At 39.9% G+C, this 27,283-nt stretch overlaps 2 non-coding genes across 2 annotated transcripts; one reads left to right on the plus strand and one right to left on the minus strand.

Moving 5' to 3' along the window:
• Positions 1-5,736: 5,736 nt before the first annotated feature.
• LOC148574497 (small nucleolar RNA R71) lies at positions 5,737-5,844 on the minus strand. Its single transcript, XR_015905924.1, has one exon. It is a non-coding gene; the product is annotated as a small nucleolar RNA R71 (small nucleolar RNA).
• A 12,375-nt stretch (positions 5,845-18,219) lies between these two features.
• LOC148574498 (small nucleolar RNA R71) lies at positions 18,220-18,326 on the plus strand. Its single transcript, XR_015905523.1, has one exon. It is a non-coding gene; the product is annotated as a small nucleolar RNA R71 (small nucleolar RNA).
• The last annotated feature ends 8,957 nt before the right edge of the window (positions 18,327-27,283 follow it).

The raw sequence follows: 27,283 nt of genomic DNA on the forward strand, positions 1-27,283 counted from the left end.
CTATGAATGTCAAGATGAACACCAAGAACATTATGAATGTCAATATGAACATCATAGACACAATTTTGAAAAATTTTTAATGCAAAGAAAACATGCAAGACACCAAACTTAGAATTCTTTAATGCTTAGACACTAAGAATTCAAGAATGCATATGAAAAACAAGAAAAGACACAAAACATGCAAATGCAAAGATCAAACAAGAAGACTTACCAAGAACAACTTGAAGATCATGAAGAACACTATGAATGCATAAATTTTCGAAAAAATGCAAGATGCACATGCAATTGACACCAAACTTATAACATGACTCAAGACTCAAACAAGAAACATAAAAATATTTTTGATTTTTATGATTTTATGATTTTTTTGTATTTTCTTTTAATTTTTTCGAAAATTATTGTGAAAAATAAAAATAAGGATTCCAAAATTTTTAATATGAATTCCAGGAATCTTGCCATGTTAGTCTTAAAGCTCCAATCAAAGGGTCAAGCATGGCTTAATAGCCATCCAAGCTTTAATAAAAATATGAGTGTAATTCAGACATGACAAGCCTGACATACCCTATCCAGAAGGATTGGGCATGACTCCACTGAGGTGATTAGTTGAAGGCCAATCCCAAAGCAGTTTGGGTATGGCTTTACAGCCAGATAGGCATCAACATGCTTCATGAAACACTAGAATTCATTCTTAAAAATTTTGAAGCCATAGAATAATTTATTTTTGAAAACATTATTTTTATCATTATATTTTTTTTTTCGAAAACAGATGAGAAATTTTTGAAAGATTTTTTTTTGAAAAATTTTTGAAAATAAAATAAAAAGAAAATTACCTAATCTGAGCAACAAGATGAACCGTCAGTTGTCCAAACTCGAACAATCCCCGGCAACGGCGCCAAAAACTTGGTGGACGAAATTGTGATCACATTAATGTAGTACTCTTTGTTATTGTATGGAATCATTATTATGGCTCTTTACTATGTGTGGACACAACTCCGATACAACTAACCAGCAAGTGCACTGGGTCATCCAAGTAATACCTTATGTGAGTAAGGGTCGAATCCCACGTAGATTGTTGGTATGAAGCAAGCTATGGTCACCTTGCAAATCTCAGTCAGGCGGATTTAAACATGATACTTTATTAGATTTAAAATAAACAATAAAAGGGATAGAGATACTTATGTAGATTCATTGGCAGGAATTTCAGATAAGCGAATGGAGATGCTTTTCGTTCCTCTGGACCTCTGCTTTCCTGCTATCTTCATCCAATCAGTCTTACTCCTTTCCATGGCTGGCTGTATGCAAGGGCATCACCGTTTTCAGTGGCTACATCCCCTCCTCTTAGTGAATCATATGCTCACGCACCCTGTCACGGCACGGCTATTCATCTGTCGGTTCTCGATCATGCTGGAATAGGATTCACCCTCCTTTTGCGTCTGTCACTAACGCCCAACAATCGCGAGTTTGAAGCTCGTCACAGTCATTCAATCATTGAATCCTACTCAGAATACCACAGACAAGGTTTAGACCTTCCGGATTCTCTTGAATGCCGCCATCATTCTAGCGTACACCACGAAGATTCTGGTTAGGAGATCTAAGAGATATTCATTCTAGCTTAATTCATGTAGAACGGAAGTGTTTGTCAGGCACGCGTTCATAAGGGAGAAGGTTGATGAGCGTCACACATAATCATCACCTTCATCACGTTCTTGGGTGCGAATGGATATCTTAGAAGCGAAATAAGAAGAATTGAATAGAAAACAGTAGTACTTTGCATTAATCTTTGAGGAACAGCAGAGCTCCACACCTTAATCTATGGAGTGTAGAAACTCTACCGTTAAAAATACATAAGTGAAGGTCCAGGCATGGCCGAGATGGCCAGCCCCCTAAAACGTGATCAAAGGATCATAAGGTAATCCCGGATGCCTAATACAATAGTAAGAGGTCCTATTTATAATAAACTAGCTACTAGGGTTTACATGAGTAAGTATTTGATGTATAAATCCACTTCCGGGGCCCACTTGGTGTGTGCTTGGGCTTGGGCTTGAGTGTTACACGTGCAGAGGCCATTTGTGGAGTTGAACGCCAGTTTCTGTGCCAGTTTGGGCGTTCAACTCTGGGTCTGGATCCTTTTCTGGCGCTGGATGCCAGATTTGGGCAGAAGGCTGGCGTTGAACGCCAGTTTATGTCGTCAATTCTTGGCCAAAGTATGGACTATTATATATTGCTGGAAAGCCCTGGATGTCTACTTTCCAACGCAATTGGAAGCGCGCCATTTCGAGTTATGTAGCTCCAGAAAATCCACTTTGAGTGCAGGGAGGTCAGAATCCAACAGCATCAGCAGTCCTTTTTCAACCTCTGAATCTGATTTTTGCTCAAGTCCCTCAATTTCAGCCAGAAATTACCTGAAATTACAGAAAAACACACAAACTCATAGTAAAGTCCAGAAATGTGAATTTAACATAAAAACTAAGGAAAAAATCCCTAAAAGTGACTAGATCCTACTAAAAACATACTAAAAATAATGTCAAAAAGCGTATAAATTATCCGCTCATCAGTAAGCTAGAATGATGGCTGCATTCAAGAGAATCCGGAAGGTCTAAACCTTGTCTGTGGTATTCCGAGTAGGATTCAATGAATGAATGACTGTGACGAGCTCCAAACTCGCGATTGCAGGGCGTTAGTGACAGACGCAAAAGGATAGTAAATCCTATTCCAGCATGATCGAGAACCGACCGATGAATAGCCGTGCCGTGACAGGGTGCGTTGACCATTTTCACTGAGAGGATAAGATGAAGCCATTGACAAGGGTGATGCCTCCAGACGATTAGCCGTGCCGTGACAGGGCATTGGATCATTTTCCCGAGAGATGACCGAAAGTAGCCATTGACAGTGGTGATGTATCACATAAAGCCAGCCATGGAAAGGAGTAAGACTGATTGGATGAAGATAGCAGGAAAGCAGAGGTTCAGAGGAACGAAAGCATCTCCATTCGCTTATCTGAAATTCTCACCAATGAATTACATAAGTATTTCTATCCCTATTCTATTAATTATTATTCGGAAACACCATTATCAATTTATATCTGCCTGACTGAGATTTTCAAGGTGACCATAGCTTGCTTCATACCGACAATCTCCGTGGGATTCGACCCTTACTCACGTAAGGTATTACTTTGACGACCCAGTGCACTTGCTGGTTAGTTACACGGAGTTGTGAACCATGGTCTTGGCATCATGTTTTTGGCGCCATTTCCAGGGAAAGAAAGAGCAATGAATTTTACATAATTAAAGTGTAATCACGATTCCGCGTACCAAGTTTTTGGCGCCGTTGCCGGGGATTGTTTGAGTTTGGACAACTGACGGTTCATCTTGTTCCTCAGATTAGGTAATTTTCTTTTTGTTTTATTTTCAAAAATTTTTGAAAAATCTTTCAAAAATTTTCTCATTTGTTTTTGAAAAAAAACTTTTAAAATAAAAATGTTTTCAAAAATATATTTTTCTTCAGAATTTTTAAGAATGAATTCTAGTGTTTCATGAAGCATGGCTGGCTGTAAAGCCATGTCCAATACGACTGTAGGGCATGTTAGACGTGTCATGTCTGAGTTACATACTAAAGCTTGGCTGGCCATTGGCCATGTCTAGTGTTTTGGACCGGAGCTTTCATTGAAAGCTTGGCTGGCTAGGGAGCCATGTCTAATTCCTGGACTGAAGCTTTAGACTAAAGAGCATAAGATTCCTGGAATTCATATTAAAAATTTTGGAATCCTTATTTTTCTTTTTCATAATAATTTTCGAAAAAAAAAATACAAAAAAAATTAGAAAATCATAAAAATCAAAAATATTTTTTGTGTTTCTTGTTTGAGTCTTGAGTCATATCATAAGTTTGGTGTCACTTGCATATGCATCTTGCATTTTTCGAAAATATCATGCATTCATAGTGTTCTTCATGATCTTCAAGTTGTTCTTGGTAAGTCTTCTTGTTTGATCTTGATGTTTTCATGTTTTGTGTCTTTTCTTGTTTTACATGTGCATTTTTCGTTTCTTAGAGTCTAAACATGAAAGATTTCTAAGTTTGGTGTCTTACATGTTTTCTTTGCATTAAAAATTTTTTCAAAAATGTGTTCTTGATGTTCATCATGATCTTCATAGTGTTCTTGGTGTTCATCTTGACATTCATAGCATTCTTGCATGCATCACATGTTTTGATCTAAAATTCTCATGCATTGCATAATTTTCATGTTTTTCTCTCTCATCATAAAAATTCAAAAATCAAAAAAATATCTTTCCCTTTTTCTCTCATCAAATTCGAAAATTTGGATTGACTTTTTCAAAAATTTTTAAAATCAAGTTGTTTCTTATGAGTCAAATCAAATTTTCAATTTGAAAATCTTATCTTTTTCAAAATCTTTTTCAAAAATCAAAATCTTTTTCAAATTTCTTAGTTATTTTCGAAAATTCCAAAAACATTTTACAAAAATCTTTTTCTTATTTTTTTTATCAAATTTTCGAAAATAACTAATCAATTAATGTTTTGATTCAAAAATTTCAAGTTTGTTACTTGCTTGTGAAGAAAGATTCAAACTTTAAGTTCTAGAATCATATCTTGTGACTTCTTGTGAATCAAGTCATTAATTGAGATTTTAAAAATCAAATCTTTTTCAAAACTAATTTCAATCATATCTTTTCAAAAATATCTTCTTATCTTATCTTTTTCAAAAATTTGATTTCAAAATATCTTTTCTAACTTCCTAACTTCTTATCTTTTCAAAATTTGTTTCAACTAACTAACTAACTTTTTGTTTGTTTCTTATCCTTTTCAAAACTACCTAACTAACTCTCTCCCTCTAATTTTCGAAAATATCTTCCCCCTTTTTCAAAATTTCTTTTTAATTTACTAATTATTTTGATTTTTGATTTTAATTTTCGAAAAACTACTAACCTTTTTCAAAAAAAACTTTTTTCAAAAATCACTAACTCTTTTTCAAAATTTATTTTCGAAAATTCCTTCTCTTTCATCTCCTTCTATTTATTTATTCATTCACTAACATCTCATCTCACATCTCTGCCCTCCTCACAGTTGTGTTTCTTTCTTTACATCACATTCTCTGTCTTCTTCTTTTCTTCTACTAACACAAGGACCTCTATACTGTGGTATAAAGGATCCATACTATTATTATTTTTTCTGTGCCCTCTTCTTTGTCATATGAGCAGGAGCAAGGACAAGAGTATTCTTGTTGAAGCAGATCCAGAACCTGAAAGGACTCTGAAGAGAAAACTAAGAGAAGCTAAATTACAACAATCCAGAGATAACCTTTCAGAAATTTTCGAACAGGAAGAGGAGATGGCAGCCGAAAATAATAATAATGCAAGGAGGATGCTTGGTGACTTTACTGCACCTAATTCCAATTTACATGGAAGAAGCATCTCCATTCCTGCCATTGGAGCAAACAACTTTGAGCTGAAACCTCAATTAGTTTCTCTGATGCAGCAGAACGGCAAGTTTCATGGACTTCCATCTGAAGATCCTTTTCAGTTTTTAACTGAATTCTTGCAGATATGTGATACTGTTAAGACTAATGGAGTAGATCCTGAAGTCTACAGGCTCATGCTTTTCCCTTTTGCTGTAAGAGACAGAGCTAGAGTATGGTTGGACTCTCAACCTAAGGATAGCCTGAACTCTTGGGATAAGCTGGTCAAGGCCTTCCTAGCCAAGTTCTTTCCTCCTCAAAAGCTGAGCAAGCTTAGAGTGGATGTTCAAACCTCCAGACAGAAAGACGGTGAATCCCTCTATGAAGCTTGGGAGAGATACAAAGGACTGACCAAAAAGTGTCCTTCTGACATGCTTTCAGAATGGACCATCCTGGATATATTCTATGATGGTCTGTCTGAGTTATCTAAGATGTCATTGGATACTTCTGCAGGTGGATCCATTCACCTAAAGAAAACGCCTGCAGAAGCTCAAGAACTCATTGACATGGTTGCTAATAACCAGTTCATGTACACTTCTGAGAGGAATCCTGTGAGTAATGAGACGCCTATGAAGAAGGGAGTTCTTGAAATTGATACTCTGAATGCCATATTGGCTCAGAATAAAATATTGACTCAGCAAGTCAATATGATTTCTCAGAGTCTGAATGGAATGCAAGCTGCATCCAACAGTACTCAAGAGGCTTCTTATGCAGAAGAAGCTTATGATCCTGAAAACCCTGCAATAGCAGAGGTGAATTACTTAGGTGAACCTTATGGAAATACCTATAACTCATCATGGAGAAATCATCCAAATTTCTCATGGAAGGATCAAAAGCCTCAACAAGGCTTTAATAATGGTAGAAGAAACAGGTTTAGCAATAGCAAGACTTTTCCATCATCCACTCAGCAACAGACAGAGAACTCTGAACAAAATACTTCTAATTTAGCAAACTTAGTCTCTGATCTATCTAAGGCCACTGTAAGTTTCATGAATGAAACAAGATCTTCCATTAGAAATCTGGAAGCACAAGTGGGCCAGCTGAGTAAGAGGATCACTGAAATCCCTCCTAGTACTCTCCCAAGCAATACAGAAGAGAACCCAAAAGGAGAGTGCAAGGCCATTGACATAAGCACCATGGCCGAACCCAATGAGGGATAGGAGGACGTGAATCCCAAGGAGGAAGACCTCATGGGACATCCAGTGATCAATAAGGAGCTTCCCTCTGAGGAACCAAAGGACTCTGAGGCTCATCTAGAGACCATAGAGATCCCATTAAACATCCTTATGCCATTCATGAGCTCTGATGAGTATTCCTCTTCAGAAGAGAATGAGGATGTTACTGAAGAGCAAACTACCAAGTTTCTTGGTGCAATCATGAAGCTAAATGCCAAATTATTTGGTATTGATAACTGGGAAGTTGAACTTCCCTTGTTCATCAATGAACTAAGTGATCTGGATCAACTGACATTACCTCAGAAGAAACAGGATCCTGGAAATTTCATAATATCTTATACCATAGGCACCATGATCTTTAAGGCTCTGTGTGACCTTGGTTCAGGAATAAACCTCATGCCCCTCTCTGTAATAGAGAAACTGGGAATCTATAGGGTGCAAGCTGCTAAAATCTCATTAGAGATGGCAGACAATTCAAGAAAACAGGCTTATGGACAAGTAGAGGACGTGTTAGTAAAGGTTGAGGGCCTTTACATCCCTGCTGATTTCATAGTCCTGGATACTGGAAAGGAAGAGGATGAATCCATTATCCTAGGAAGACCTTTCCTGGCCACAGCAAGAGCTGTGATTGATGTTGACAGAGGAGAATTAGTCCTCCAAATGAATGAGGACTCCCTTGTGTTTAAAACTCAAGGATCTCTCTCTGCAACCATGGAGAGGAAGCATGAAAAGCTTCTCTCAAAGCAGAGTCAACCAAAGCCCCCACAGTCAAACTCTAAGTTTGGTGTTGGGAGGCCACAACCAAATTCTAAGTTTGGTGTTGAATTCCCATATCCAAGCTCTAAGTTTGGTGTTGGAGAGTCTCAACAATGCTCTGAACATCTGTGAGGCTCCATGAAGAGCCCACTGTCAAGCTATTGACATTAAAGAAGCGCTTGTTGGGAGGTAACCCAATGTTTATTTATCTAATTTTTATTTTCATTGTTTTTCATGTCTTTATAGGTTCATGATCATGTGGAGTCACAAAATAAATAGAAAAATTGAAAACAGAATCAAAAACAGCAGAAGAAAAATTACACCCTGGAGGAGCATCTGTCTGGCGTTCAGCGCCAGAACAGAGCATGGTTCTGGCGCTGAACGCCCAAAATGGGCAGCTTCTGGGCGCTGAACGCCAGAACAGGCATGGTTCTGGCGTTCAACGCCAGAAATGGCACACAAATGGGCGTTGAACGCCCAAAATGGCCACCAACCTGGCGCTGAACGCCCAGAGTTGTGTGCAAAGGCATTTTTACATGCCTAATGGGTGCAGGGATGTAAATCTTTGAACACCTCAGGATCTGTGGACCCCACAGGATCCACTCAGGATCTGTGGACCCCACAGGATCCCCACCTACCTCCACTCACTTCTTCTCACCACTCTCTTTCACACAACCCCATAAACACTCTTCCCCAAAAACCCTTCACCAATCACCTCAAACTCTCTTCCCCATCACCTCTTCACCACTCACATCCATCCACTCTTCCCCATAAACCTACCTCATAAACTCCACCTACCTTCATAATTCAAAACCAATTTCCCACCCAAACCCACCCATATGGCCGAACCTTAACCCCCCCTCCCTTCCCTATATAAAGCCCTCCATTCTTCATCAAATTCACACAACACACCCCTCTTGGCCAAAACACTTCCCACTCTCCCTCTCCTCCATTTCTTCTTCTTCTTCTTCTATTCTTCTTTTCTTGCTCGAGGACGAGCAATATTCTAAGTTTGGTGTGGTAAAAGCATAAGCTTTTTGTTTTTCCATTACCATTGATGGCACCTAAGTCCGGAAAATGTGAGGTTGGCGTTCAACTTGCCAAACATGGAAGAGAACGCACGCCCCTACACAAGGAGAGTCAACTTTGATCAAAGGTTGGACCAAGTCCTTATGGACATATGTGTAGAAGGAGCTCAATGGAAGATTGACTCCAAAGGCAAGCCAGTTCAACTAAGAAGATTGGACCTCAAGCCTGTGGCTAGAGGATGGTTGGAGTTCATTCAATGCTCAATCATTCCCACTAGCAACCGGTCTGAAGTTACTATAGACCGGGCTATCATGATCCATAGCATCATGATTGGAGAAGAGGTGAAAGTTCATGAGATTATACCTCAAGAACTCTACAAGGTGGCTGACAAGTCCTCCACTATGGCAAGGTTAGCCTTTCCTCACCTCATCTGCCACCTATGCAATTCGGCTGGGATTGACATAGAGGGAGATATCCTCATTAAAGAGGACAAGCCCATCACTAAGAAGAAGATGGAGCAAGCAAGAGAGCCCATTCATGGAGCTCAAGAGGCGTATGAAGCTCATCACCATGAGATCCCGGAGATGCCTCAAATGCACTTTCCTCCACAAAACTATTGGGAGCAAATCAACACCTCCCTAGGAGAATTGAGTTCCAATTTGGGACAACTAAGGGTGGAACATCAAGAGCACTCCATCATGCTTCATGAAATAAGAGAAGATCAAAAGGCAATGAGGGAGGAGCAACAAAGACAAGGAAGAGACATAAAAGAGCTCAAGGACATCATTGGTTCCTCAAGAAGGAAACGCCACCATCACTAAGGTGGATTAATTCCTTGTTCTTATTTCTTCTGCTTTTCGTTTTCTATGCTATGTGCTTATCCATGTTTGTGTCTTCATTACATGATCATTAGTAATTAGTAACTCTGTCTTAAGGTTATGAATGTCCTATGAATCCATCACCTCTCTTAAATGAAAAATGTTTTAATTCAAAAGAACAAGAAGTACATGAGTTTCGAATTTATCCTTGAACTTAGTTTAATTATATTGATGTGGTGACAATGCTTCTTGTTTTCTGAATGTATGCTTGAACAGTGCATATGTCTTTTGAAGTTGTTGTTTAAGAATGTTAAATATGTTGGCTCTTGAAAGAATGATGACTAGGAAACATGTTATTTGATAATCTGAAAAATCATAAAAATGATTCTTGAAGCAAGAAAAAGCAGCAAAGAACAAAGCTTGCAGAAAAAAAATAGGCGGAAAAAAAATAGAAAGAAAAAGCAAGCAGAAAAAGCCAAGGGCTCTTAAAACCAAGAGGTAAGAGCAAAAAGCCAATAACCCTTAAAACCAAAAGGCAAGGGAAAATAAAAAGGATCCCAAGGCTTTGAGCATCAGTGGATAGGAGGGCCTAAAGGAATAAAATCATGGTCTAAGCGGCTAAACCAAGCTGTCCCTAACCATGTGCTTGTGGCGTGTAGGTGTCAAGTGAAAACTTTAGACTGAGCGGTTAAAGTCAAGGTCCAAAGCAAAAAAAAAAAAAGAGTGTGCTTAAGAACCCTGGACACCTCTAATTGGGGACTTTAGCAAAGCTGAGTCACAATCTGAAAAGGTTCACCCAATTATGTGTCTGTGGCATTTATGTATCCGGTAGTAATACTGGAAAACAAAGTGCTTAGGGCCACGGCCAAGACTCATAAAGAAGCTGTGTTCAAGAATCATCATACTGAACTAGGAGAATCAATAACACTATCTAAACTCTGAGTTCCTATAGATGCCAATCATTCTGAACCTCAATGGATAAAGTGAGATGCCAAAACTATTCAAGAGACAAAAAGCTATAAGTCCCGCTCATTTGATTGGAGCTATGTTTCATTGATAGTTTGAAATTTATAGTATATTCTCTTCTTTTTATCCTACTTGATTTTCAGTTGCTTGGGGACAAGCAACAATTTAAGTTTGGTGTTGTGATGAGCGGATAATTTATACGCTTTTTGACATTGTTTTTAGTATGTTTTTAGTAGGATCTAGTTACTTTTAGGGATGTTTTCATTAGTTTTTATGTTAAATTCATATTTCTGGACTTCACTATGAGTTTGTGTGTTTTTCTGTGATTTCAGGTATTTTCTGGCTGAAATTGAGGGACTTGAGCAAAAATCAGATTCAGAGGTTGAAGAAGGACTGCTGATGCTGTTGGATTCTGACCTCCCTACACTCAAAGTGGATTTTCTGGAGCTACAGAACTCGAAATGGGGCGCTTTCAATTGCGTTGGAAAGTAGACATCCAGGGCTTTCCAGAAATATATAATAGTCCATACTTTGGCTAAGAATAGATGACGTAAACTGGCGTTCAAAGCCAGCTTTTTGCCCAAATCTGGCGTCCAGCGCCAGAAAAGGAGCCAAAACCAGAGTTGAACGCCCAAACTGGCACAAAAACTGGCGTTCAACTCCAAGAAGGACCTCTACACGTGCAACACTCAAGCTCAGCCCAAGCACACACCAAGTGGGCCCCGAAAGTGGATTTATGCATCAATTACTTACTCATGTAAACCCTAGTAGCTAGTTTATTATAAATAGGACCTTTCACTATTGTATTAGACGTCTTTTTGACCATCTTTGGATTACCTTATGATCCTTTGATCACGTTTTGGGGGCTGGCCATCTCGGCCATGCCTGGACCTTTCACTTATGTATTTTCAACGGTAGAGTTTCTACACTCCATAGATTAAGGTGTGGAGCTCTGCTGTTCCTCAAGGATTAATGCAAAGTACTACTGTTTTCTATTCAATTCATCTTGTTTCGCTTCTAAGATATTCATTCGTACTTCACTCTGAATGTGATGAACGTGACAATCATCATCATTCCCTATGAACGCGTGCCTGACAACCACTTCCGTTCTACCTTAGACTGAATGAGTATCTCTTAGATCTCCTAACCAGAATCTTCGTGGTGTAAGCTAGAATGATGGCTGCATTCAAGAGAATCCGGAAGGTCTAAACCTTGTCTGTGGTATTCCGAGTAGGATTCAATGAATGAATGACTGTGACGAGCTCTAAACTCGCGATTGCAGGGCGTTAGTGACAGACGCAAAAGGATAGTAAATCCTATTCCAGCATGATCGAGAACCGACAGATGAATAGCCGTGCCGTGACAGGGTGCGTTGACCATTTTCACTGAGAGGATAAGATGAAGCCATTGACAAGGGTGATGCCTCCATACGATTAGCCGTGCCGTGACAGGGCATTGGATCATTTTTCCGAGAGATGACCGAAAGTAGCCATTGACAGTGGTGATGTATCACATAAAGCCAGCCATGGAAAGGAGTAAGACTGATTGGATGAAGATAGCAGGAAAGCAGAGGTTCAGAGGAACGAAAGCATCTCCATTCGCTTATCTGAAATTCTCACCAATGAATTACATAAGTATTTCTATCCCTATTCTATTAATTATTATTCGAAAACACCATTATCAATTTATATCTGCCTGACTGAGATTTGCAAGGTGACCATAGCTTGCTTCATACCGACAATCTCCGTGGGATTCGACCCTTACTCACGTAAGGTATTACTTGGATGACCTAGTGCAATTGCTGGTTAGTTACACGGAGTTGTGAACCATGGTCTTGGCATCATGTTTTTGGCGCCATTTCCAGGGAAAGAAAGAGCAATGAATTTTACATAATTAAAGTGTAATCACAATTCCGCGTACCAGTGGCCAATATGAGCTTGGTCCGACGTTAGTGACAAAGGTGAGTGTCACTAACGTTGGCTTCATTTCCTTCTTCCACGTTAGAGTTCACGTTAACTTAGTTAACGTGGGCTATGATGGCTTCGAGGACGTTATTGGCGATTACTTTTCTCATTAACGTTGTAAGCTAGCTCCCATCCCACGTTAGTGGTTACGTTAGTTAGACTAACGTGGCTGCTAACGTGGTTCTTCCTTGCTTCCTTTGTCCTGAAATCAAGCAATAGAGTGCATCAAAGTTCTAATTCAAATCATGAGACATGTATCATCCAGTTTGTTATACAATTCTTGCATAATTCTCATGAAATCATGTAAAGTGCACAATGTTTGCTTGAATCAAGATGTAAGTGAAATTCTACCCAAAACTTGCTTATTTCCTAAGAAAATGCATGAAACTACCCTAAAACATTAAAGAAAAGGTCAGTGAAACTGGCCAAAATGCCCTGGCATCACAACACCAAACTTAAAGCTTGCTTGTCCCTAAGCAAGTACTGGAACAAGAGAATGATGAATGAAATGAAAAGATGAATGAATCATTATTGTTTAAGTCATGTTCTTGGTTTTATGGGGTTTCATGCATAGCAACTTAGGTTCATTCCTTCACTGGCTTTCAGACCTTTATCATGTTCTGGAATACTCACTTGATTGCACCTTATGAAACTTTTATTCATTGATCCTTTTTGTCATTTCAGGACTTATTTGTGTTCTTAGACTAGGTGCTCTGTGAGAGGGCGACTCTTTAAGATAAGCTTTCAGCCAGCACTCCCGAACCAGTTGGTTTAAGGTGCTAGGTGTTAAGACACCCTTAAGGACTTACTCCCTCAATTCTCTTTCTCCCATACATACACACCACAGGCACATGGTTTGTTATTTCCTTTTCTTGAGACCTTGGTGTCCAGCACCTCTTTGGGTTACTAAGTGCTCTATAGCAAGGGTTACTCTTGATTTTGGACTTTCAGCTGATAATCCCGGGTTAGTTAACCCAAGTTACCAAGTGATAAGGCACCCCTGAGAGCTTATTCATCCAAGTAAATCTCTTACACAGGAGCACCACAGACACATGCCTCAAGATTCAAACCCTTGGTACCTAGCCTTATTTCTTACTCTTTTCCTTTTATTTCTCAACATTAATTTTCTCTTTCCCTTTTTCTTATTAGGATCTTGTTATTTAGCTAGTCTCATGGGGTGTGTTTCAAGCATATAATTCCGAATAGATAGTTGCCTTCCCACCTTATTGGTGAACCAACTTAGCTAATCTATTACCATACCACAAACTTAGGAACTTACTCCACAATATGAACTCCACTCTGGTCTTTCATAACATCTTTTTTTATTTGATTCAAAAGGAGACAAGCAACACAATAACCAAGATGGAATTAAAAACAGGCAATTTGACTAGTAATCATAGACCTAAGTAAGGAGAATACTAAAAACAGAATTGAAAATCCTAAACTACCATGGAAGCATGTTCTATTTCATACACGATATTTCCTTATTTAAAAACTTGAAAAAGAGATGGGACAATGAGGGAACTCCACCACCTTTTACTCTTGGGGTTGCTCCTGCTCTCCTTCTTGTTTGTCCTCTTTGTGTTCACTTGTGCTTCCTTGTATCCGTGCTAGTCTGGCTCTTTTCCAGTCTTCAAGTGCCTTCTTTACTGATTCATGACTCTTCTCCACCCTTACTCTTTCTTCTCGTGCTAACTCATCCTTCACTTCGTCATACTTTGTGATTCCCGGATGTACTATAGGTAGCTGTCCAACTAAGTATCCAAGCCTTGCTAGCATGTTTACATGATTTCTACTTTCACTCATGTAAACCCCTTCAGAGAATGCCCTGTGCTCGTCAAAGAGTTCTGCTTGTTGTATTTATTTTTGATGCATCTCATGTATGTGTGCACCTTGATGTGCTTGGATGTTGATTAGCTTCTGGATAGATTCTTGTTGTTCATTTTGCCTTTGTTCTATCCTGTGGAAGGATTCACCCCATTGTTTTCGTTGTTCCAATTGCTGCTCCATCATTTGCTTCTGCCACTCCCCTTGTTGATTCATCCATCTCGAGAGCGATTCCTCTTGACGGCCCATCACCTGTAATTGAAGCTCCTTCTGTGCCTCTTGATTCTCCCAATATTGCCTAGATAAGCCATCAATGGTTTCTTGTAATTGGTGCATGTTCAAGGTGGCTGCGGCTTGCTCCTCTAGGTTTTGCCCTTCTACAGTTTGCTGGGCTACCCTCTTTCTTATCCTTCGTTGAGGTAGGGGAGATGTAACAGCATGCATACGCCGGACAGTAATTGGGATACCAAATTTTATCCATTCGGGGTTTTCATCTTCGAACACTACCCCGGCCTTGTCACACAGGCGAAAAATGGTGCTGGGATAGCCTAACCTTCCTCCAGAATCACTTTTCTCAGCCATCTTCCTAATGCCTTGGGCTATGAGCTCGTGCACTTTGATCTCTCCCCCTTTTAGTATGCATTGCACCATTGTTGCTCTCTTGATATTCACCTCTGAGTTGTTTCCGGCAAGAAGGATGGATCTCCTTACAATTTCAAACCATCCCTTTGCTTCAGGGGTGAGATCACCTCTTTTGATAAATTTGGGTTTTCTATTGGGATCTCTCATCCAGTCTGCCCCTTGTATGCAGATATCTTTCACAATCTAGTCATAATTAGGATTACCATCTATTCGAGATTGATAAGTTTCTTCCTCAAAAGGTATGGTCCGTAGCTTCAGCACTCTCATGATGCTCATGGGACTAAAATCCACCGTCACCCCTCTCACAAAACTTATATAAGACTCCTCTTTCTTATCATACCTCACCGCATTTGCGTAGAACTCTCTCACGAGTGTTGCATTTATTCTTACGGTGACCGGATCGGTGAGGAGCTCCCATCTTCTCTTTTCTACCTTCTCTGTGATTTCGGGGCACTCGGTTTTCTTGACTTGAAATCCTAGCTCATATATGATCTCCTTATCAGCCATCCATCCAAATTGGAGTGCATGATAAAAAGTTCTAAACTTCTTTTCATCAAAAGGGCGTTGCTCCATAGGCTCCTTTGCCTTTCTTCTTTTAGAGCTTGATGATGCCATGAGTGACTTTTGAAAAGAAAGGGTGTTGAGGTTAGTGATGAGTGGTGAAATTGGCCAGTAGAGACACGGTGTAATGAAAGGATGCCGAAGGTGTGTAGTGTAAGGAATGGGAATTGGAATGTGAAGGGAAGTACGGACTAGGACTCACTTATATAGGAAAGTGATGAGTGAATGAAAGGTGTGGATTGATGGGGTGGTTGTGTGATGGACGGATGGGGTTTAGCATGGGTGAGCACAAGGATCACCAACTTTATGATGGGGTTGGTTCAGTTTCCAAGCTTGTTCTTCTTCCAATGTTGCATGGCAACCATTCCCAATGTAATCCCCTTGAAGACACGTGTGTAGTATCTTCCTTTTGTGTTATCCGAACCCTTCAATTGCCCCATCAATGCTCCTACAAAATAAAAGAAATGTGATTAAAAACACACTTGTAGAAAGTGACGGCAAAATTAAAAGGCTAACTACTTTTTAAAGTTTTTGTTTTTAACTAACTAAATATTATTCATGAGTGCAAAACAACTGACTAACTCAACATCCATGTATGAAACATTGGCAACACCAAACTTAGTTTGGTGCCATGTGGTGTAAAAGATTTGTTCAAGGCCTCTAAGAGTGACATGATGTGGGTTACATTTATGTTCTCTTAGTGTGCCTTGAACACCAAACTTGTTCCTCACTATATGTTGCACAATTCAAGTACATATCAAGTTGATTTGAAATTCATGAACCTTGCATTATTAACTATTTTTAAAAGCATGTAAAACATGGGTTGCCTCCCATGAAGCGCTTCTTTAGCTTCACTAGCTTGACGTTCTGCCTTTATCAGGGTGGTTGGTAGTGCTTCAAGTCCTCCCCCCTTGCAGTAAATCTATCTCCATTGGCTTCATCAAGGATCTTCATATGTTCTAGGGAGATAAATCTGTTGATGGTAAAGACTTTAGGTAGCTGAGATGGGATGGTGGGGAGATTGGGGGGAATAGTTGGGAAGTAAGCTGAGATCACTTTATCTCCTGGAGAGAAATCTTCTGTAGGGATCTTCTTGTTCCTCCATCTCCTTGGTACCTTCTTCTTTGCTGTTATCCTGCTCTTTGTGGTCTCTTTTCCTGTGGAGATTTTGTTGCCGATCTCATGTGATTCTGGTGGTTTTGGCTCCACTTGAGTTTCCTCTAGCTGTGACAGCTATTGATTATCTTGTTTTTCAACCAAGGGGACTCCTAGATGTGCTGGTTGTGCTTCAGTGCTTGTTTCTTCTATCAGTATCTCACTGTGATCTTTTCTTGGTTCTTGGTTCACTTGATCTGTTTCTTGTGAGGGTTTGAAAACATTGAATGTGAGTTGTTCATCATGGATCCTCAAAATTAGCTCTCCTCGCTCCACATCTATAAGTGCTCTGGCTGTGGCTAGGAATGGTCTCCCCAATATGATTGGATGGAGATGACTTTCCTCCATTTCCAATATGACAAAATCTGTGAGAAGGAAGTAGTTTCTAACCTTCACCAGCACATTTTTAACCACTCCTACTGCTTGTTTTTGAGTCTTGTCAGCCAGCCTGATGACTACATCTGTGGGCATTATCTCATTGATCTGCAGCCTCTTCATAAGGGATAAAGGCATCAAGTTGGTGCTTGCTCCCAAATCGCAAAGTCCTTTATCAAACATGGTTTCTCCTATTTCACAGGGGATGTGAAAACTTCCTGGGTCCTTCCTTTTTGTAGGCAACTCGGGTTGAATGAGGGCACTGCACTCCTTATTCATCACTATTGTTTGTCCTCTCTTGAGTGAGCTTTTCCTGGTCAGCAGCTCCTTCATATACTTAATGTATTGAGGGCATTCGCTGAAGGGCCTTGATGAATGGTATGTTTACATGGATGGATGCAAACATGTCAAGAAACCTTGAGTATATTCTCCTCTCTACACAGCCATTTAGTAATTGGGGAAAGGGTGCATAGAGTCTCAGCAGCTCCTTCTGTGTCAGCTCCTTCTGTGTAATTGTGGTTTCTTGATAATTCTCCCCTTGCTTTTCTACAGAAGTATCTTCAGGTTGTTCTAATGGGTTGTTCAGCTCTTCCTCAGTCTCCTTATCACTTATAGTAACCATCTTGCAATCTTTCCATCTGACTTTCTTTGCTTCACCTCTCGGATTTTTCTCTGTGTCACTCGGGAAGCTATCAGTAGGTTTGGGAATCTTCTCAGATAAGTATCCCACTTGAAATTCTAGCCTCTTGATAGTGTCTCCCTGGTTCTTGATACTGGCTCGCACCTCCTCTTTGAACACCTTGTTATCTTGAATCTCTTTGCATATGCCTTCAAGTATAGTCTCAATCCTTGAGAGTCTATCTTCATAGGATGGTGAATTGAGGTTGGAGGGATGAGAAGGGCCATTTTGGCTTTGGTATGGATGTTGAGGTGTGTTGTTAGGTGGGTGTTGATATGATCTTTGCGTGGAATATTGGTGGGCTGCATTGTTGTTGGGGTTGTGGCGTCTCTGATCTTGGTCTTGGTCTTGTTGATTTCCCCACCCAAAGTTTGGGTAGTTCCTCCAACCAGGATTGTAGGTCTTGGAGTATAGATCATGTGCTTTCCTAGGTGAGTTTCCAATGTAGTTGGCTTGTTCTTGCTCATCCTCTGCCTCTGCATTCACTCCCTCTTGGGTTGCTGATGAGGTGGTGATTACTGCTACTTGGTTCCTCTCCATCTTCTTGGTAAGATCAGCCAGCTGCTTGGTGATAAGCTTGTTTTGGGCCAGCAGTGCATCCACATTGTTTAGCTCCATCACTCCTCTAGTGTTGCCTCTTTCAGAAGCGTAGAAGTAGTCATTCTCAGCTACAGTCTCAATGACATCTATGGCTTCTTCAATGGTCTTCTTCTTGTTCAGAGATCCCCCGGATGAGTGGTCTACTACCTTCTTCGATTCATAAGAAAGACCTTCATAGAAAATGTGCAGCTGCACCCATTCATTGAACATATCTGGTGGGCACCTTTTTGTCAGGTCCTTAAACCTCTCCCATGCTTCATATAGAGTCTCACCATCTTGCTGCCTGAAGGTTTGTACCTCAGCTCTCAACCTGTTGATCCGTTGAGGAGGATAAAATCTGGCCAAGAATTTGTTCACCACATCTTCCCAGGTTGCTAAACTCTCCTTTGGGAAGGATTCCAGCCATTTAGATGCCTTGTCCTTGAGTGAGAAAGGGAATAGAAGTAGTCTATAGGTGTCAGGATGAACACCATTAGACTTCACAGTATCACATATCCTCAGGAAGGTGGTTAGATGTTGATTGGGGTCTTCTTGGACACTCCCTCCGAATGAACAATTGTTCTGAACAAGGGTGATGAGCTGTGGCTTTAGTTTAAAGTTGTTGGCATGTATGGTTGGCCTTTGGATGCTACTTCCGCAATTTCCTGGGTTTAGATTGATGTACGAACCCAGAACCCTTCTCTCTTGCCCAGCCTGATGTGCTGGACCTTCTCTGCCATGGTTGTGAGCCTCTTCTTCATGATGGTTCTCCATATTTTCATCCATGTTCGATTCAAAATACTCCTCCTCTTCCTCAGCACCAACTACTCTCTTTCCTCTTGCTTCCCTCCTTAATCTAAGGAAGGTCCTCTCAGGTTCTGAATCAAAGGAAGTTGAAGCCCCGCTTCTTCTCCCTGTCATACAACCAACAAGGCACAAGCAAGGAAATAGATGCAGAACGTATTTCTGTTAGAAGTGATGTTAGTGTGAGTGATGCAATATATCAAACAGTTAGTGGGTTAGTGGACTGAATTGTAAACAACTAAAAAAAAGTAGGGAAAAGGGGAGAAAATAACTAAACTGAAAGTAAATAGCTCAAACAGAATTTTAAATCAAACAAAAGAAAAATGCTCAATCTAGTTATCCTCCAATTTAATCATTGTTGATACAAAATCAATCCCCGGCAACGGCGCCAAAAACTTGATGCATGGAAACTTGTCTCTCAACAGTTTTCCTTCGGCAAGTATACCGAATTGTCGTCAAGTAAAAACTCACAATAGAGTGAGGTCGAATCCCACAGGGATTGATTGGTCAAGCAACTTTAATTAGAGGAATGTTCTAGTTGAACTAAGCATAATTAGATTTGAGATTTGCAGAAAATTAAATGGCGGGAAAGTAAATAGCAGAAAACGTAAATGCTGGAAATAAAGAGCTGAATGTAAATAGCGGAAAGTAAATTAGAGAATCTTAAATGGGAATGGGGAAGATGCTCATAAAAGTAGATTGCAGAATTTATAGAGAATGGCTAAGATTAGAAATGGGGAATTCATTGGGCTTAGGAGATGTTGCATTCTCCGGATCAAGTTCATTTTTATCTCTTCCTCAATCAATGCATTCATTGATCTCCTTGGCAATCTTAAGTGATCGAATTCCAATTTCTTGGTAATTCAATCTCTCAAATTTTGATCAATAGCCAATTCTGTGATCAATTGCTCATGAGAAGAGATCAAGTATGGTCACTGATTATACCACATGTATTTCCAAATCAAAGTGTTGGTAGGATTATATGTCACTATATCCATCCAAACACTAATTTGGTCCAACATGAGAAAGTATTTCTAGCATGATCTCTTCATTCCTCTTCCAAAGTTCCGAAGAGATCCAAGTATGAATAGCTTCTTTTCCAAGATAACTACCCAATTGAATGAAGATTGAAAGCTTTCTAGTAAAATCAAGAGAAAAGATAGAGGAAGAATAATGAAAACTAATATTGATCCATTAAATTACAACAGAGCTCCCTAACCCAATGAAAGGGGTTTAGTTGTTCATAGCTCTGGGAATGAAAAGTATAGATGGAGAGTACATTCTGAGAATTAAACTACAAGTTGCAGAGAAAGTAAAATACAGAGAGTAGTTCTTCAATTTTCCAACCCCCTATTTGATTCAAAACTACCTCTATATATACTACTCTTCTGATCTTCTAGTTGGTTCTTCAAATCTTGGATATGGGCCTTTGGATCTTGAGTTTGAAGCAGTTATCCTCTTCAGTGGGCTTAGCTTTACTTGCAGAGAGAAAGTATGAAGTAGGCAGGGACTTTTAGCTTAGGACGTTAGTGGCGTTAACGTTAAGTGAAAGTGTGGGTTCGAGAACGTTAGTGGCAGTCACCTTTTTCACTAACGTTTCTAACCCAAGGGTGATCCACGTTAACTTCAACGTTAGTGGCACCAACGTGACCACTAACGTTGCCTCTTGATCCTTCACACACGTTATTAGGACTTACCTTTTCCAATAACGTTGAGAATCCTCCCTTCCCTACGTTAGAGTTCACGTTAGTGTGGCTAACGTGACCTTTAACGTAGGCTTGCGAAATCTTTGAAAACGTTAGTGACATTTACCTTTGTCACTAACGTTTCAAAACACCCCTACTTCCCATGTTAGAGTTCACGTTAACTAGGTTAACGTGGCTTCTAACGTGGTGGTGATAGCCATCTCCAACGTTAGTGACAAAGGTGAGTGTCACTAACGTTGGCTCATCATTCTTTCATCCACGTTAGCTTCCACGTTAACTAAGTTAACATGGGAGTTAACGTTGCTCATAATGGCTCATCCCAACGTTAGTGACAAAGGTGAGTGTCACTAACGTTGGCGATTCTTGCTCCCTCCACGTTAGCTTCCACGTTAACTAAGTTAACGTGGCAACTAACGTGGCTCAAAGTGGCTTAGTCTAACGTTAGTGACAAAGGCGAGTGTTACTAACGTTGGCCATTCTTTTGCTTCCCCATGTTAGAGTCCACGTTAACTGAGTTAACGTGGCTCTTAACGTGGCCAATATGAGCTTGGTCCAACGTTAGTGACAAAGGTGAGTGTCACTAACGTTGGCTTCATTTCCTTCTTCCATGTTAGAGTTCACGTTAACTTAGTTAACGTGACTCTTAACGTGGGCTATGATGGCTTCGAGGACGTTATTGGCGATTACTTTTCTCATTAACGTTGCAAGCTAGCTCCCATCCCACGTTAGTGGTTATGTTAGTTAGACTAACGTGGCTGCTAACGTTGTTCTTCCTTGCTTCCTTTGTCCTGAAATCAAGCAATAGAGTGCATCAAAGTTCTATTTCAAATCATGAGACATGCATCATCCAGTTTGTTATACAATTCTTGCATAATTCTCATGAAATCATGTAAAGTGCACAATGTTTGCTTTGATCAAGATGTAAGTAAAATTCTACCCAAAACATGCTTATTTCCTAAGAAAATGCATGAAACTACCCTAAAACAGTAAAGAAAAGGTCAGTGAAACTAGCCAAAATGCCCTGGCATCAATACTAAACTAGTAACCTAGGTTTATAGAAAATTAATAGACTAAGATAGATGGTGCAAAAATCCACTTCTGAGGCCTACTTGGTGTGTGCTGGGGCTGAGACTTGAGCTTTACACGTGTCTAGGCTGTTTCTAGAGTTAAACGCCAGGTTGTAACCTGTTTCTGGCGTTTAACTCCAACTTGTAACATATTTCTGGCGTTTAACGCCTGAATACAACATGGAACTGGCGTTGAACGCCAGTTTACGTCATCTATCCTTGAACAAAGTATTGACTATTATATATTCCTGGAAAGCCCTGGATGTCTACTTTCCAACGCAATTAAGAGCGCGCCAATTGGACTCCTGTAGCTCCAAAAAATCCATTCCGAGTGTAGGGAGCTCAGAATCCAACATCATCAGCAGTCCTTTTTCAGCCTGAATCAGATTTTTGCTCAGCTCCCTCAATTTCAGCCAGAAAATACCTGAAATTATAGAAAAACACACAAACTCATAGTAAAGTCCAAAAATATGAATTTTGCCTAGAAATTAATAAAAATATACTAAAAACTAACTAAAATATAATAAAAACTACATGAAATTAACCCCAAAAAGCGTATAAAATATTCGCTCATCAGCGTTCAACGCCCATTGAGGAGAGCATCACTGGCGTTGAATGCCAGAAAAGCAAGAGAGATGGGTGTTCAATGCCCGTTAAGGAGCATTCACTGGTGTTGAACGCCAGCTAGGGAGGAAGCTGGGCGTTCAACGCCTACCAAGGAACATCACTAGCATTGAACGCCAGAACAGGAGCATTGTGGGCATTCAACACTCCCTAAGGAGTATGCATTGGCATTGAACGCCAGAATATAAGCAACCTAGTCTTCCACGCCCCCTATGAAGTAGCCATGGGCAAGTTTTTGGCCCCCAATGGGTGTTCAACGCCTATTCTTGGCGTTGAACGCAGGCAGGGGCAGGCACACTCGAGTTTGGAAGCTTCTCAAGCCAGTGGATCCCACACAAACCGTACCTACCCCACCCTTCCTTCTTTCTCTTACTTTTTCAATCATTGAAACCCACACCCTACTTTCCCTCTTCTCCATACACCCTCACCAATCACATCCACATCACCGTTTTCTCTTTCCAAACCCCATCATAAAGTCCATCATTCCATCCCTACCTACCCCACCCACTTTAAATTTAAACATTTCCCACCCATTCTCCCCCTAGTAGCCGAACCCGAACCCCTCCCAACCCTATAAATACCCCCTCATCCCTCCCTTCATCCACACACCTCCAAAACACTCTCTCCTTCCTACACCTTACACTTTACACACCACCCTTCTTCTTTATTTTCCCCCACAAGGCCAGAGCCTCATCACTCTCCCATTTCTATCTTTTTCTCCCTTCTCCTACTATTTTCCTTTTCTTTTGTTATTCTTTACTCGAAGACGAGCAAAGTTCTTATGTTTAGTGTTGAAAAAGCTTCGCTTGTTGCTTTCTATTTACACCCTCATGGCACCCAAAGTCAGAGAATTCTCTAGAAAGAGGACGGGAAAAGCCATTGCTTCTGCCTTCGAACCTTGGAAAATAGGGAGGTTACTATTGACCGAGCAATAATGATTCATTGCATTATGCTTGGAAATGAGGTGGAAGTGCATGAGGTGATACCTCAAGAGTTATACAAGGTGGCTGACAAGCACTCTATCCAAGCGAGGCTAGCATTACCTTACCTCATATATCGCCTATGCAATTCAGTTGAAATTCGCATAGAAGGAGACACGCTCATTGAGGAGGACAAGCCCATCACAAAAAGAAGGATGGAACATGTTAGGGAGCCTGCACATGGAGCTCAGCATGAGTATATTCATTCGCCTCCACTAGAGATCCCAGAGGTGTCTCAGGGAATGTACTCCCCTCTCCGAGACTATTGGGACTAACTGAACACATCTCTAAGGGAGCTAACTTCATCTGTGGATCAGCTGAGGATAGAGAATCAAGAGAAACCCACCATCCTCCATCAGATGATGAATGATAAGAGGATCACGAGGGAGGAGCAACTGAGATAGGGACGAGACATAGAGAGCTAAAATGCTCCATTGGATTCTCCCAAGGGAGCAACAGCCGCCATCACTGAGGTTGTTGAGTCCCTTTGCTTATGTTAATTTCTGTTTTCCTTGTACTTTATGTTATCTATTTTCTACTCTAGTGCATGATCATATTTAGTATTTTCATTCCTTTTTAGTGTTATTTTTGTTTCTATGCTCTGGTCATAAGATATCCTATTTACCCCTCACCATGCTTAAAAGAAAATTTATTTAAAAAAGAAATAGTGAAATACATAAGTTTCGAGTTATATCATGAGTTAGTCCAATTATTTTGATGTGGTGGCCCTTGCATTTACTCTCTGAATATATGAATTAACTGTACATAATTGATACTGAAGTTGAGTGTATTGACTCTTGAGGAACAGTGAATTTAGAGAAGTATTATTGGTTCTCTGAAAAATCCAAAATATTGATTCGTGAAGCAAAAGAAACAGCAAAAAGAAAAAGAAAAAAAAAGAAAAAAACAAAAATAAAAAAAAAGAAAAAGCAAAAGAAAAGGATCCAAGGCTTTGAGCATCAATGGTTAGGAGGGTCAAAATTGGCCTAAAAAGTTCAAATGAGCTGCTATCCCTAACTAAATGCTTGTGGTGTGAATGTGTCAAGTAAAAAGCTTGAGACTGAGCAGTTAAAGTCATGATCCCAAAGCTAAGAGTACGCTTAAGAACTCTGAGCACTACTGTCTGGGAATTTAAGCAAAGCTAAATTCGAATCCAAAGGGTTCCCCCCAGTTATGTGCTTGTGGCATTTATGTATCCGGTGGTAATACTTGAAAATAAAAAGCTTAGAGTCACGGCTAGGCTAAGAAAGGTGCAAAGCACCAAAAAGAAACTGTGTTCAAGAATCAAGAAAAGATAAAAGAAGAGAATCAATATCCGAATTCTAGTTCCAAGGGATGCCAATATTTCTGAGCTTCAAAGGAAAGTAAGATGAAGTAAAGAGCTAATAATCCCATTCAATATTTGGAATTGAGCTTCATTGACAACTTTGAGACCTATTGTATTTTTCTCTTCCATTTATCTTATCTTGTTTTTGGTTGCTTGAGGACAAGCAACAATTCATGTTTGGTGTTGTGATGAGTGGATATTTTATACCCTTTTTGGTACTATTTTCTTAGTGTTTTTAGTTATATTTCATTAAGTTTTAGTATGTTTTAGTGAAAAATTCACCTTTTGAATGCTACTTTGAGTTTTTGTGTTTTTCTTATAATTTCAGGTGAATTTTGGGTGAAATTGGCAAGTTTTGGCAAAGTCTAATTCAGAGGCAAAGAAAGGATAACAGATGCTGTCAAATCTTGACCTCCGTGTATTCCAACGAGCATTTCTTAACCTCCGTGCATTCCACCTTAGCTTGTTTAGTCTTATATTTGTACTTTTTAATTTTAAGTTAACATCTTTAGGGTTAGCATCTCCTATTTAAGGAAGAGATCACTTAGGAATTAGGAGGCCTCCCAGAGGGGAGAGACACATCACATTCAGAGCTTTTTCTTTATTTTCTCTGTACATTATGAGCAACTAACCCTCCTAGGTTAAGGATAGGAGCTCTGCTCATCCCTATGGATTAATATTATTACTTTTCTACTTTAATACATGTTTGATTCTATTCAATGATGTATTGTCGTTCTTCATCTTTATGAATTTGGGGTGGAACGAGAGTATGACCCCTTATGATACATGAGCTCGTGCGAAGCCTTAGCCGGATAGTATGAGCTGCAGCTTGAGAATACATCACAGATTCCAACAAGTCATTTGGGCTAATTGGGATAAGTGACATAAAATATCATTAGTCATGGGTAATTGAGGTCTCTGTGGCGTTAAGACTAGAATCATAGAGCGTCTTTCTCTGATCCAGAAGATCCGACCTTGTTTGTGGTATTTTGGGTAGGATCACCAGAGATTGAATTGCGTGAGCTTCACCCTCATTTAGATTGGATGACCATTAGCACCGGCATTTGATTTGGATCAGAGGAGATTAATGACCACTAGTTCTGACTTTAATCACTTACAGTCTTGCCATTGAATGAATCACTCATTGTTAAAGTAGTTAGTAAGAAGTATTCATCCAGAAAGATAAGAATCTCCAAGGCCTTATCCGATTCCTCATCATTGTTTCTATACCAATTCAGTATTGCTTTCGTTATTATTCTATTTTATGCACTCACAACAACAACCATCTTTTCTATATGCTTGACTAAGATCTGCAGGATAACCATAGCTTGCGCAATCCGACAATCCTCGTGAGATCGACCCTCACTCACCTGAGGTATTACTTAGACGACCCAGTGCACTTGCCGGTTCAGTCGTGTAAGTTCTGATTTCGCGCACCAGATATCCTTGAGAAAAAAAGACAGCCTCTAGACTAAGCATTTTCTCTTCTCTACTCTATTTTTAGCATGAAAATCTAAGCGATTTTGTTGAAGTTCCATAACAACAGCCTGAGAACTGTAACACCCTAATTACCCTAAGCCTTACCTTGTGTCATAAAGCAAAGGTTAACCAAAGGTTACTATAATTTTAAGCTCATACGTATAATATATAGAAAGAATTAATATATTCTAGAAGCCCGATGAAGGATATAGCTCAAAACAGGATTTGAAAAGCACAAAACGTACTCATGAAGCTACTAACTTAATGCACAAAAAATAGATATAACATAACAAAAGATAGGAGTATAATAGTATAAGAATCTAAGCACGGCTCATGGAGTTTAAGCTGGCTAGTTATATACAAACCATACAAAAGTTTAGAAATTAAAATAGCTTATACAAGTTTTTCTCTCAAAACAAGCCTCTAGGCAAAAGTAAATACAAAAGATGAGAGATTAAAACAAAATAATCAAAAGACATCCAAAACAAATAAGGATCCTCCGCTTCTGTCACCATCGAAGCAACTCACCAAGGTGGGTTGCAACCTGCATCTGAAAAATACAACAGAAATGTGGTATGAGAACCGGAAGTTTTCAGTATCATAACAGTGCCCAGTGATGTAAGATATAAGACTTTGGGATGCCAGAGACAATCCTAGAACTTTATATCCATCACAAGATTCATCTTAAAGCATGACTAAAATAATAAAGCATATCTTAAAACTATAATACAATAAAAGGGTAATCTATCTTAGGGGATTTCTAATCTAACAGTTCTCTGCTGTTCCACAGCCTTCACCAACCTATCCTCCATGCGATCCCATCACCACCGCCTTCCGAGCCTCCTCAATCCGAGTAGAAAGCACAATTAAGTTCAATGCAAGTAAAACACAAGTATAGGAATATATATCAAGTAATTCAAGTAGGCAATTACACATGTTATACAAATAGGCAAGCAATTACAAGTCGGCAAAGCATACAAACAGATAAAAGATGCACATGATGAATGCCTGTCCTATTGGTTGTGATATCACATTGTCAGTTCAACTGCCAACCCGACACATCTACATGGAAATATTGCCCTTCGAAATCATCATTGGGAACCCCCGAGATATGGTGCTCAGAACACCGTCCAAAATTTTGTGCCTGCACACTCTATTGATCCGAAGGGATGCGAGCCGGATACTCTTCCCACGGACCTCACATCTCAATGCAAGCGGGACGAACCACCGCTCTTACACTGCCACCGCTACCTCGACAGGCGGGATCCAACCGCCGTCCCTGCCGGGCGCATACCTTCTCAAC

Source organism: Arachis ipaensis, chromosome B2, assembly GCF_059453495.1.
Source record: "Arachis ipaensis isolate K30076 ecotype BB chromosome B2, ASM5945349v1, whole genome shotgun sequence".
NCBI classification, from domain to species: domain Eukaryota; kingdom Viridiplantae; phylum Streptophyta; class Magnoliopsida; order Fabales; family Fabaceae; genus Arachis; species Arachis ipaensis.